This window comes from Pseudophryne corroboree, chromosome 1 (assembly GCF_028390025.1).
Source record: "Pseudophryne corroboree isolate aPseCor3 chromosome 1, aPseCor3.hap2, whole genome shotgun sequence".
Classification (NCBI taxonomy): Eukaryota; Metazoa; Chordata; class Amphibia; order Anura; family Myobatrachidae; genus Pseudophryne; species Pseudophryne corroboree.
Genome location: NC_086444.1, coordinates 555,827,147 through 555,841,119, shown reverse-complemented (window position 1 = coordinate 555,841,119; position 13,973 = coordinate 555,827,147). Strand labels below are relative to the sequence as shown.

The 13,973-nt window shown below is 47.1% G+C and overlaps 1 long non-coding RNA gene across 1 annotated transcript in view; it reads right to left on the bottom strand.

Annotated features, from left to right (window-relative positions):
* Positions 1-13,973, bottom strand: part of LOC134918003 (uncharacterized) — a 65,673-nt gene that overhangs the window by 40,695 nt on the left and 11,005 nt on the right. The window lies entirely within an intron of this gene.

Sequence of the window (13,973 nt, the reverse complement as noted above, 5' to 3'; positions counted from 1 at the left end):
CTTTGGTTTTTCCCAACGGTTCACGATCATGTGGAAGACTTCTGGGTGAAGTCCCCACTCCCCCGGATGGAGGTCGTGTCTGCTGAGGAAGTCTGCTTCCCAGTTGTCCACTCCCGGAATGAACACTGCTGACAGTGCTATCACATGATTTTCCGCCCAGCGAAGAATCCTTGCAACTTCTGTCATTGCCCTCCTGCTTCTTGTGCCGCCCTGTCTGTTTACGTGGGCGACTGCCGTGATGTTGTCTGACTGGATCAGCACCGGCTGACCTTGAAGCAGAGGTCTTGCTAGGTTTAGAGCATTGTAGATGGCCCTTAGCTCCAGGATATTTATGTGGAGTGATGTCTCCGGGCTTGACCACAAGCCCTGGAAATTTCGTCCCTGTGTGACTGCTCCCCAGCCTCTCAGGCTGGCATCCGTGGTCACCAGGACCCAGTCCTGAATGCCGAATCTGCGGCCCTCTAGAAGATGAGCACTCTGCAACCACCACAGGAGAGACACCCTTGTCCTTGGTGACAAGATTATCCGCTGATGCATCTGAAGATGCGACCCGGACCATTTGTCTAGCAGATCCCACTGGAAGGTTCTTGCGTGGAATCTGCCGAATGGGATTGCTTCGTAAGAAGCCACCATCTTTCCCAGGACCCTTGTGCATTGATGCACTGAGACTTGGCCTGGTTTTAGGAGATTTCTGACTAGTTCGGATAACTCCCTGGCTTTCTCCTCCGGGAGAAACACCTTTTTCTGGACTGTGTCCAGGATCATCCCTAGGAATAGGAGTCGGGTAGTCGGGATCAGCTGAGATTTTGGAATATTGAGAATCCAACCGTGCTGGCGCAGCACTATCTGAGATAGTGCTACCCCAACTTCCAACTGTTCCCTGGATCTCAGGAGATCGTCCAAGTAAGGGATAACTAAAACTCCCTTTTTTCGAAGGAGTATCATCATTTCGGCCATTACCTTGGTAAAGACCCGGGGTGCCGTGGACAATCAAAACGGCAGCGTCTGAAACTGATAGTGACAGTTCTGTACCACAAACCTAAGGTACCCTTGGTGAGAAGGGCAAATTGGGACATGTAGGTAAGCATCTTTGATGTCCAGAGACACCATATAGTCCCCGTCTTCCAGGTTTGCAATCACTGCTCTGAGTGACTCCATCTTGAATTTGAACCTTTGTATGTAAGTGTTCAAGGATTTTAGGTTTAAAATTGGTCTCACCGAGCCGTCCGGCTTCGGTACCACAAATAGTGTGGAATAGTACCCCTTTCCCTGTTGTAGGAGGGGTACCTTGATTATCACCTGCTGGGAATACAGCTTGTGAATGGCATCCAATACTGCCTCCCTGTCTGAGGGAGACGTCGGTAAAGCAGACTTTAGAAAACGGCGAGGGGGAGACGTCTCGAATTCCAATTTGTACCCCTGAGATACCACTTGAAGGATCCAGGGGTCCACTTGCGAGTGAGCCCACTGCGCACTGAACTTCTTGAGACGGGCCCCCACCGTGTCTGCTTGTAAAGCCCCAGCGTCATGCTGAGGACTTTGCGGAGGCGGGGGAGGGCTTTTGTTCCTGGGAACTGGCTGTTCGTTGCAGCCTTTTTCCTCTCCCTCTGCCACGGGGCATAAATGAGGCGCCTTTTGCCTGCTTGCCCTTATGGGGCCGAAAGGACTGCGCCTGATAATACGGCGTCTTCTTAGGTTGAGAAGCTACCTGGGGTAAAAATGTGGATTTTCCAGCAGTTGCCGTGGCTACCAGGTCTGATAGACCTACCCCAAATAACTCCTCTCCCTTATAAGGCAATACTTCCATGTGCCTTTTAGAATCCGCATCACCTGACCACTGCCGCGTCCATAAACCTCTTCTAGCAGAAATGGACAGCGCGCTAACTCTTGATGCCAGTCGGCAAATATCCCTCTGTGCATCACGCATATATAGAAATGCATCCTTCAAATGCTCTATAGTCAGTAATATACTGTCCCTATCTACGGTATCAATATTTTCAGTCAGGGAATCCGACCACGCCAGGCCCGCACTGCACATCCAGGCTGAGGCGATTGCTGGTCGCAGTATAACACCTGTGTGAGAGTATATACATTTTAGGATATTCTCCAGCTTTCTATCGGCTGGTTCCTTTAGGGCGGCCGTATCAGGAGAGGGTAGTGCTACCTGTTTTGACAAACGTGTGAGCGCTTTATCCACCCTAGGGGGTGTTTCCCAACGTGCCCTATCCTCTGGCGGGAAAGGGTACGATGCCAATAACCTTTTAGGAATTATCAGTTTTTTATCGGGGGAAACCCACGCCTCATCACACACTTCATTTAATTCCTCGGATACAGGAAAAACTACAGGCAGTTTTTTCTCACCAAACATAATACCCTTTTTAGTGGTACTTGTATTATCAGATATATGCAATACATTTTTAATTGCTTCAATCATGTAACGTGTGGCCCTAGTGGAAGTCACGTTTGTCTCATCATCGTCGACACTGGAGTCAGTATCCGTGTCTGTGTCTGCCATTTGAGGTAACGGGCGTTTTAAAGCCCCTGATGGCGTTTGAGACCCCGGCTGTCTCATGTCGTCAACTGTCTGTCGTAACGAGCTGACACTGTCACGCAATTCCTTCCATAAGCTCATCCACTCAGGTGTCGACTCCCCAGGGGGTGACAACTGTATAATAGGCAATTGCTCCGCCTCCATCTCATTTTCCTCCTCAAACATGTTGACACAATCGTACCGACACACCGCACACACACAGGGAATGCTCTGATAGAGGACAGGACCCCACTAGCCCTTTGGGGAGACAGAGGGAGAGTATGCCAGCACACACCAGAGCGCTATATATAAACAGGAATACCACTATAAAATGTGCTTTTCCCTTTATAGCTGCTGTTAGTATCAAAACTGCGCCAAATTAGTGCCCCCCCTCTCTTTTTTACCCTTTTCTGTAGTGCAGGACTGCAGGGGAGAGTCAGGGAGACGTCCTTCCAGCGGAGCTGTGATGGAAAATGGCGCCTGTGTGCTGAGGAGATAGGCTCCGCCCCCTTCTCGGCGGCCTTTTCTCCCGCTTTTTTGTAAGTTCTGGCAGGGGTTAAAATACATCCATATAGCCCTGAGGGTTATATGTGGTGTATTTATGCCAGCCAAGGTGTTTTACATTGCTGATCAGGGCGCCCCCCCCTAGCGCCCTGCACCCTCAGTGACCGGAGTGTGAAGTGTGCCTGAGTAACAATGGCGCACAGCTGCAGTGCTGTGCGCTACCTTGTTGAAGACTGATGTCTTCTGCCGCCGATTTTTCCGGACCTCTTCTTGCTTCTGGCTCTGTAAGGGGGCCGGCGGCGCGGCTCTGGGACCGAGCTCCGAGGCTGGGCCTGTGTTCGGTCCCTCTGGAGCTAATGGTGTCCAGTAGCCTAAGAAGCCCAATCCACTCTGCACTTCAGGTGAGTTCGCTTCTTCTCCCCTTAGTCCCTCGATGCAGTGAGCCTGTTGCCAGCAGGTCTCACTGAAAATAAGAATTTACTTACCGATAATTCTATTTCTCGTAGTCCGTAGTGGATGCTGGGGACTCCGTAAGGACCATGGGGAATAGCGGCTCCGCAGGAGACTGGGCACATCTAAAGAAAGCTTTAGGACTATCTGGTGTGCACTGGCTCCTCCCCCCATGACCCTCCTCCAAGCCTCAGTTAGGATACTGTGCCCGGACGAGCGTACACAATAAGGAAGGATTTTGAATCCCGGGTAAGACTCATACCAGCCACACTAATCACACCGTACAACTTGTGATCTGAACCCAGTTAACAGCATGATAACAGAGGAGCCTCTAGAAAAGATGGCTCACTACAGCAATAACCCGATTTTTTTGGTAACAATAACTATGTACCAGTATTGCAGACAATCCGCACTTGGGATGGGCGCCCAGCATCCACTACGGACTACGAGAAATAGAATTATCGGTAAGTAAATTCTTATTTTCTCTAACGTCCTAAGTGGATGCTGGGGACTCCGTAAGGACCATGGGGATTATACCAAAGCTCCCAAACGGGCGGGAGAGTGCGGATGACTCTGCAGCACCAAATGAGAGAACTCCAGGTCCTCCTCAGCCAGGGTATCAATTTTGTAGAATTTTACAAACGTATTTGCTCCTGACCAAGTAGCTGCTCGGCAAAGTTGTAAAGCCGAGACCCCTCGGGCAGCCGCCCAAGATGAGCCCACCTTCCTTGTGGAGTGGGCATTTACAGATTTTTGGCTGTGGCAGGCCTGCCACAGAATGTGCAAGCTGAATTGTACTACAAATCCAACGAGCAATAGTCTGCTTAGAAGCAGGAGCACCCAGCTTGTTGGGTGCATACAGGATAAACAGCGAGTCAGATTTCCTGACTCCAGCCGTCCTGGAAACATATATTTTCAGGGCCCTGACAACGTCTAGCAACTTGGAGTCCTCCAAGTCCCTAGTAGCCGCAGGCACCACAATAGGTTGGTTCAGGTGAAACGCTGAAACCACCTTAGGGAGAAACTGAGGACGAGTCCTCAATTCCGCCCTGTCCGAATGGAAAATCAGATAAGGGCTTTTACAGGATAAAGCCGCCAATTCTGACACGCGCCTGACCCAGGCCAGGGCCAACAGCATGACCACTTTCCATGTGAGATATTTTAACTCCACAGATTTAAGTGGTTCAAACCAATGTGACTTTTGGAACCCAAAAACTACATTGAGATCCCAAAGTGCCACTGGAGGCACAAAAGGAGGCTGTATATGCAGTACCCCTTTTACAAACGTCTGAACTTTAGGGACTGAAGCTAGTTCTTTTTGGAAGAAAATTGACAGGGCCAAAATTTGAACCTTAATGGACCCCAATTTCAGGCCCATAGACACTCCTGTTTGCAGGAAATGTAGGAATCGACCCAGTTGAATTTCCTCCGTCGGGCCTTACTGGCCTCGCACCATGCAACATATTTTCGCCAAATGCGGTGATAATGTTTTGCGGTTACATCCTTCCTGGCTTTGATCAGGATAGGGATGACTTCATCCGGAATGCCTTTTTTCCTTCAGGATCCGGCGTTCAACCGCCATGCCGTCAAACGCAGCCGCGGTAAGTCTTGGAACAGACAGGGTCCTTGCTGGAGCAGGTCCCTTCTTAGAGGTAGAGGCCACGGATCCTCCGTGAGCATCTCTTGAAGTTCCGGTTACCAAGTCCTTCTTGGCCAATCCGGAGCCACGAATATAGTGCTTACTCCTCTCCATCTTATCAATCTCAGTACCTTGGGTATGAGAGGCAGAGGAGGGAACACATACACTGACTGGTACACCCACGGTGTTACCAGAGCGTCTACAGCTATTGCCTGAGGGTCCTTTGACCTGGCGCAATACCTGTCGAGTTTTTCCCAACGGTTCACAATCATGTGGAAGACTTCTGGGTGAAGTCCCCACTCTCCCGGGTGGAGGTCGTGCTGAGGAAGTCTGCTTCCCAGTTGTCCACTCCCGGAATGAATACTGCTGACAGTGCTATCACATGATTTTCCGCCCAGCGAAGAATCCTTGCAGCTTCTGCCATTGCCCTCCTGCTTCTTGTGCCACCCTGTCTGTTTACGTGGGTGACTGCCGTGATGTTGTCCGACTGGATCAACACCGGCTGACCTTGAAGCAGAGGTCTTGCTAAGCTTAGAGCATTGTAAATGGCCCTTAGCTTCCGGATATTTATGTGAAGTGATGTCTCCAGGCTTGACCATAAGCCCTGGATATTCCTTCCCTGTGTGACTGCTCCCCAACCTCGCAGGCTGGCATCCGTGGTCACCAGGACCCAGTCCTGAATGCCGAATCTGCGGCCCTCTAGAAGATGAGCACTCTGCAACCACCACAGGAGGGACACCCTTGTCCTTGGTGACAGGGTTATCCGCTGATGCATCTGAAGATGCGACCCGGACCATTTGTCCAGCAGGTCCCACTGGAAAGTTCTTGCGTGGAATCTGCCGAATGGGATTGCTTTGTAGGAAGCCACCATTTTACCCAGAACCCTTGTGCATTGATGCACTGAGACTTGGCTCGGTTTTAGGAGGTTCCTGACTAGCTCGGATAACTCCCTGGCTTTCTCCTCCGGGAGAAACACCTTTTTCTGGACTGTGTCCAGGATCATCCCTAGGAACAGAAGACAAGTCGTCGGAACCAGCTGCGATTTTGGAATATTGAGAATCCAATCGTGCTGCCGCAACACTACCTGAGATAGTGCTACACCGACCTCCAACTGTTCCCTGGATCTTACCCTTATCAGGGAATCGTCCAAGTAAGGGATAACTAAAATTCCCTTCCTTCGAAGGAATATCATCATTTCGGCAATTACCTTGGTAAAGACCCGGGGTGCCGTGGACCATCCATACGTCAGCGTCTGAACTGATAGTGACAGTTCTGTACCATAAACCTGAGGTACCCTTGGTGAGAAGGGTAAATTTTGACATGAAGGTAAGCATCCTTGATGTCCCGAGACATCATGTAGTCCCCTTCTTCCAGGTTCGCAATCACTGCTCTGAGTGACTCAATCTTGAATTTGAACCTCTGTATGTAAGTGTTCAAAGATTTTAGATTTTAGATTTAGAATCGGTCTCACCGAGCCGTCCGGCTTCGGTACCACAACAGTGTGGAATAATACCCCGTTCCCTGTTGCAGGAGGGGTACCTTGATTATCACCTGCTGGGAATACAGCTTGTGAATGGCTTCCAAAACTGTCTCCCTGTCAGAAGGAGACATCGGTAAAGCCGACTTTAGGAAACGGCAAGGGGGAGACGTCTCGAATTCTAATTTGTACCCCTGAGATATCACCTGAAGGATCCAGGGGTCTACTTGCGAGTGAGCCCACTGCGCGCTGAAATTCATTGAGACGGGCCCCCCACCGTGCCTGATTCTGCTTGTAAAGCCCCAGCGTCATACTGAGGGCTTGGCAGAGGCGGGAGAGGGTTTCTGTTCCTGGGAACTGGCTGATTTCTGCAGCCTTTTTCCTCTCCCTCTGTCACGGGGCAGAAATGAGGAACCTTTTGCCCGCTTGTCCACGAAAAGACTGCGCCTGATAATACGGCGTCTTCTCATGTTGAGAGGCGACCTGGGGTACAAACGTGGATTTCCCAGCTGTTGCCGTGGCCACCAGGTCTGAAAGACCGACCCCAAATAACTCCTCCCCTTACTAAGGCAATACTTCCAAATGCCGTTTGGAATACGCATCACCTGACCACTGACGTGTCCATAACCCTCTACTGGTAGAAATGGACAACGCACTTAGACTTGATGCCAGTCGGCAAATATTCCGCTGTGCATCACGCATATATAGAAATGCATCTTTTAAATGCTCTATAGGCAAAAATATACTGTCCCTATCTAGGGTATCAATATTTTCAGTCAGGGAATCCGACCACGCCAACCCAGCACTGCACATCCAGGCTGAGGCGATTGCTGGTCGCAGTATAACACCAGTATGTGTGTAAATACATTTTAGGATACCCTCCTGCTTTCTATCAGCAGGATCCTTAAGGGCGGCCATCTCAGGAGAGGGTAGAGCCCTTACAAGCGTGTGAGCGCTTTATCCACCCTAGGGGGTGTTTCCCAACGCACCCTAACCTCTGGCGGGAAAGGATATAATGCCAATAACATTTTAGAAATTATCAGTTGTTATCGGGGGAAAACCACGCATCATCACACACCTCATTTAATTTCTCAGATTCAGGAAAACTACAGGTAGTTTTTTCTCACCGAACATAATACCCCTTTTTGGTGGTACTCGTATTATCAGAAATGTGTAAAACATTTTTCATTGCCTCAATCATGTAACGTGTGGCCCTACTGGAAGTCACATTTGTCTCTTCACCGTCGACACTGGAGTCAGTATCCGTGTCGGCGTCTATATCTGCCATCTGAGGTAACGGGCGCTTTAGAGCCCCTGACGGCCTATGAGACGTCTGGACAGGCACAAGCTAAGTAGCCGGCTGTCTCATGTCAACCACTGTCTTTTATACAGAGCTGACACTGTCACGTAATTCCTTCCAACAGTTCATCCACTCAGGTGTCGACCCCCTAGGGGGTGACATCACTATTACAGGCAATCTGCTCCGTCTCCACATCATTTTTCTCCTCATACATGTCGACACAAACGTACCGACATACAGCACACACACAGGGAATGCTCTGATAGAGGACAGGACCCCACTAGCCCTTTGGGGAGACAGAGGGAGAGTTTGCCAGCACACACCAGAGCGCTATATATATACAGGGATAACCTTATATAAGTGTTTTTCCCCTTATAGCTGCTGTATCTTTAATACTGCGCGTAATTAGTGCCCCCCCTCTCTTTTTTAACCCTTTCTGTAGTGTAGTGACTGCAGGGGAGAGCCAGGGGAGCTTCCCTCCAACGGAAAATGAGGGAAAATGGCGCCAGTGTGCTGAGGAGATAGGCTACGCCCCTTTTTCGCGGACTTTTCTCCTGCTTTTTTATGGATTCTGGCAGGGGTTAAAATTCATCCATATAGCCCTGGGGGCTATATGTGATGTATTTTCGCCAGCCAAGGGGTTTTTATTGCTGCTCAGGGCGCCCCCCCCTAGCGCCCTGCACCCTCAGTGACCGAAGTGTGAAGTGTGCTGAGGAGCAATGGCGCACAGCTGCAGTGCTGTGCGCTACCTTGTTGAAGACAGGACGTCTTCTGCCGCCGATTTTCCGGACCTCTTCTGCCTTCTGGCTCTGTAAGGGGGCCGGCGGCGCGGCTCTGGGACCCATCCATGGCTGGGCCTGTGATCGTCCCTCTGGAGCTAATGTCCAGTAGCCTAAGAAGCCCAATCCACTCTGCACGCAGGTGAGTTCGCTTCTTCTCCCCTTAGTCCCTCGATGCAGTGAGCCTGTTGCCAGCAGGTCTCACTGAAAATAAAAAACCTAAACTAAAACTTTCACTAAGAAGCTCAGGAGAGCCCCTAGTGTGCACCCTTCTCGTTCGGGCACAAAGATCTAACTGAGGCTTGGAGGAGGGTCATGGGGGGAGGAGCCAGTGCACACCAGATAGTCCTAAAGCTTTCTTTAGATGTGCCCAGTCTCCTGCGGAGCCGCTATTCCCCATGGTCCTTACGGAGTCCCCAGCATCCACTTAGGACGTTAGAGAAAATAACAAACCTAAAACTAAAACTTTCACTAAGAAGCTCAGGAGAGCCCCTAGTGTGCACCCTTCTCGGCCGGGCACAAAAATCTAACTGAGGCTTGGAGGAGGGTCATAGGGGGAGGAGCCAGTGCACACCAGGTAGTCCTAAAGCTTTTACTTTTGTGCCCAGTCTCCTGCGGAGCCGCTATTCCCCATGGTCCTTACGGAGTTCCCAGCATCCACTAGGACGTCAGAGAAAGGCTAGTGTCTGCTAAACTTGATAATGCCGTATCTGTTTGTATAATCGACCTTAGCTGCCTGGCTTTCTTGACTGATCTCACAGTAGTGGTGGTATATTTATTAACCCATGGTAACCTCGTGCTGGAAAGCGCAGCATGTCTAATAGTAGGACATAAGGTTTGTTCTCTTGTCAACGCTAAAACCCGTGCCTTGGATGACTCTAATTCCCTGATGGGATAACCCCGTTCTGCAAAATTCTTAAGCATATTTTCCAATGCCACTATCATCTCATCTGGATCAGAGGTAATGCGCCGTACTCGCAAAAAATTGGGGGTACAGTAATCCCTTATGCAATGGCAATGGACGAAAACTCTGGTGATTCAACAGGGTATTCCTATCAGTTGGTTTGACGAATAGCGAGGTCTTAAGTGCATTATCCTTACAGGTAATAGTCACATACAGATAGTTAATCGCTAACTTGTCCACTATATAAGTGAATTTTACCATGTGCTGCGTATCATTGTGGTTATCCCAAAGTGAGACCAGTTGTTCCCTGGGACCCTACCACAAGACCAGCAAGTCATCTATATACCGTTTGTAATAAATCACTTGAGAAGACACCACGGGGTCTAGATAAAACATATTTTTTTCAACCTGGTCCATAAATGCATTAGCGTACGATGGGGCCACTGCTGACTCCATCGCACAGCCTGCTATCTGTAGCAGGAAGCCACCATTGAAATCAAAATAATTTCTCTTGAGGACCTTATCAAGCAACTGCATGAAAAAGCCTATCTCTAGGCCCTGATACACTGCATTATCCTCAATAAGAAGCCTCACAGCCTCCATTCCCACTTCATGCGGGATACAAGTATAGAGGCTTGTAACATCTGCACTGCATTACTGCAAACCTTCAGATAACGGACCCAGATGTTGAAACTGAAGTAACAATGATGTTGTGTCTTTTTTTTTTTCAAATAATGTTTATTGCTTTTATAAATGAGGGAACAAACAGCATATGGACCAAGATGGTCGAGTACAGACATCAGTGATAGGGTCAGATATTAGTATCGGATGAAAAACGATTGAATATACCATTAGGTACCCGGTGATACATAAAGGAATGCAAAAGTCCATACACCGCATAAACACACATTAAAAGTCAGTATAAAAAGAATGCGAGATCAGAAAAAGAAAAAGAGTGGTGAAAAAGGGGAAAAGGGAAGGTGGGGGGAGGGGGGGTAACAAACTACCTGAGTAATCACATGTCATACATAAACCTACATAACTCTAGGACCAACGTGCAATGTTAAGTAAACCTTGGTAAGTAAATCTTATAGTGATAATCCATATATAAGAGGATGGCAGGAATCTCACAGTGTAATACTAGTGAAGAGAAATCATAAGACAATGCAGTAAAATGTCATTTTACAAGTTGAACAGTATTTTCCTGTGTAGATACCAATCCGTGGATTCAAATTGGGCAAAAATCTGATCTTGAGATGTGTGTGGGAGGGTACTAATATAAAGATTCAATTTTTTGTAAAATTTTACTACACCACCCTCCAAGTCACCTAAAGTAGACAAAAGACCTATAAATGGAAACTTAAGGAGTGTGGCATGTACTGCTGATAAGGTTGGAGCATGTTTAGATATCCATTTCTGGAGTATAACCTTTTTTGCAATGGTAACAACTAATAAAGTAAAAAATGGGTAGAAGTGTGAATGGGATATACCCAAGTTCCAAACTATAAAATCTGCCAATAGTAAAACCTGAGGGTGTAATGAAACTCTGATTCCAAGACTAACATTAATATACTGTACTATTTTGTTCCAGAACTTTTTAATACTGCCGTATTCCCAAAAGTTATGATAGAACGTTGCCGAAGAGTGGGAGCATTTCAAGCAGCGTCCGGTCTCATCAGTTACAAAATGTTGTCTCTGTGCCTGTGAGATATATGCCCTGCAATGTCTTATCATAATGATGAAATATAGATTCAGAATTTGTAAGACTTGGAATAAATTTGTTCCATGACTGCACAACTCGGCTTTGGAGTTTATTACACGGTACACTAAGCAAATCATTGTATAAATATCTAGTTTTATATGGACGAGAGCAGGATAAACTCAATAAAGGAAAAAGAGCGTCAGTCAAATAAGAATCATTCATTACTGGTGGTAAGGAAGCTATGTAGTGTCTGATTTGGAAATACGCATAGAGGTGTGAGGTGTGTAAACCAAATTTCTCTTTCAGTGATACAAATGGGAGTAAGATACCACCCGGGTCAAAAACATCTGCAATGTTCTTGTAGGCGATGGAAAACTGCATCATCAAGGCCTGGTGTGAAAAGTGGATTACCCTTAGAGGTAAGAATTGAGAGTATAAGGGATTTCTAGATAGTTTCCTATTGATCACCCACCAGGCCTGATAGATATCCCTGAATAACAGGTGTGTGCGTATATTATCTGGGATTGTAGAGCTGGGTGCATGCAGGAGAGCACCAGGAGAAAAAGGGGCAAACAGAGCACAATCCAGTTCATACATAGTGAATGTGCTGCGTTCATAGAACCAATCCAGTACTTACCTAAAGAGAACTGATTGGGAAAAATGTAAAATGCCAGGGAATCCTATGCCTCCCTTCTCTCAGGGTAGTTTCAAAAATCTGCTAGAGATCCGGGTTTTACCACCTTTCCAAAGGAATTTACTGAACATATTTTCGACCATTTGAATATCTGATTTCGATAATCGCAAGGGGAGCATTTGTATCAGATATGATAATTGGGGGAAAATTACAGATTTAATTAAAGCATTTCTACCTAATACTGACAATGGTAAGGAGGACCAATTATCGAGTTTTTTTAAAATAGATTTGATGATTGGGGTAAAATTTAAACCATAAATGTCTCGTAAGTTCGTCGGGATCTGCACCCCCAAATATTTTATGGCTTTAGTAGCTACTTTGATGTTTTGGTATGGCCCGTGGATATTTAAATAGGTAGGTGGTCTGTTCAATGGAAGCAATTCGGATTTGTGTATATTTATAGTATATCCAGAGAATGACCCAAAATCATCGATTAAGTCGAAAGCTGCTGGTAAAGTCAAATCCGGTCGTGACATAAGTAACAACATGTCGTCGGAAAACAACGAGAGACGGAGGTTAATTCCACCCACTCTAATTCCATGATACTGGGGAAATTGTCTAATTGATATAGCTAATGGTTCCAAAGCCAATGCGAACAGGAGTGGGGAAAGAGGACACCTCTGGTGGGTAACTCATTGGATAAGGAAGGGTGGAGATAAAAAGCCATTACAGAGGATTCTTGAGTCAGGGTTGTTATATAAGATCCGCAGATAATCAATAAAGCGAGGAGGGAAACCAAACCTATATATTGTGTCAAATAAATGATCCCAGTGCACCATATCAAAGGTTTTTTCCGCATCTAAGGATAATATTGCCACTGGAACAGCAGATCTGGCACACTGGGACGTAGTGATTGCTGACAAAACCTTCCTAATATTCACCACTGAGGAACGGCCCATAATAAAGCCCGTTTGATCACAATGAATGATAGAAGGTAATACCAGTTTAAGTCTTTCTGCAGGTATTTTTATTAACATTTTGTAATCCAAATTAAGCAAGGATATAGGGCGATAAGATCCAGGATCAGACAAATCTCTACCAGGTTTGGGCAGAATAGTTAGCGTGGCAGAGTTAAAATAAAGGGGCAGCTCCCCAGTGGCAAGACTATCATTAAAAACTCTGGTCAATAAAGGTGTCAATTTAGGAGCCAATAATTTGTAAAATTCTGATGTAAGGCCATCCGGTCCTGGGGCTTTACCATTTTGTAGACGAGCTATGGTCTGGGAGACCATAATAATATCGGCTGTCAATGTTGCACCAAGGTCAGTCTCCAATTGAGGGATAGGTAAACCTTCCCAGAAGTCATGTGACAGAGGAGGGGGGGGGGGGGGGGCGGAGGGTTTGGAATATAAAGTGGTATAATAGGAGTGCATAATTTGAGCAATCTGGACGTAAGTAAACCATCAGAGGTCCTAAGAGGTGTATTAACATCGGGGGCCATTGGCCTTGTAATAAATGTGAGAGCAATTTACCTGATTTGTTACCAAATCGATGAAGTCTGGCATCTTTTTTTAAATGAATATCGAGATTCCATTTAAATAAGTAACCCATCAAAAGCCTGTTTGGCTGCACAATATAATGCACAATATAATGTTTTATTATTAGGGGTCGGATCAGATTTATAGGACTGAAGATAATCTGTTAACATAGTTTGTGCTTGTACATATTCGGTTTGTAAAGATTTGAATGTTTGAGAAGTGTGAGAAATAATCTCACCCCTAAGGAACCGCTCAGCACACATCTCTCCCACCGCTCAGCACAGCGCGATGTGTGCTGAGCGATGCAGGGGAGGACGGGGCGCTCATTTCACCCAGGCCAATCTAGCACCGGCGATAGCGATGTGCGGGGCCGCGCATCGCTATCGCTGAGGGGGGTACACACGAATGATCTGTGCTTCAAATCTAAGCAATCTAGTCAGATTGCTTAGATTTTAAGCATGGATCTCTCCGTGAGTACCCCCCTTTAGAAGCCTGCCAAAACATCTGGGGCAAGTC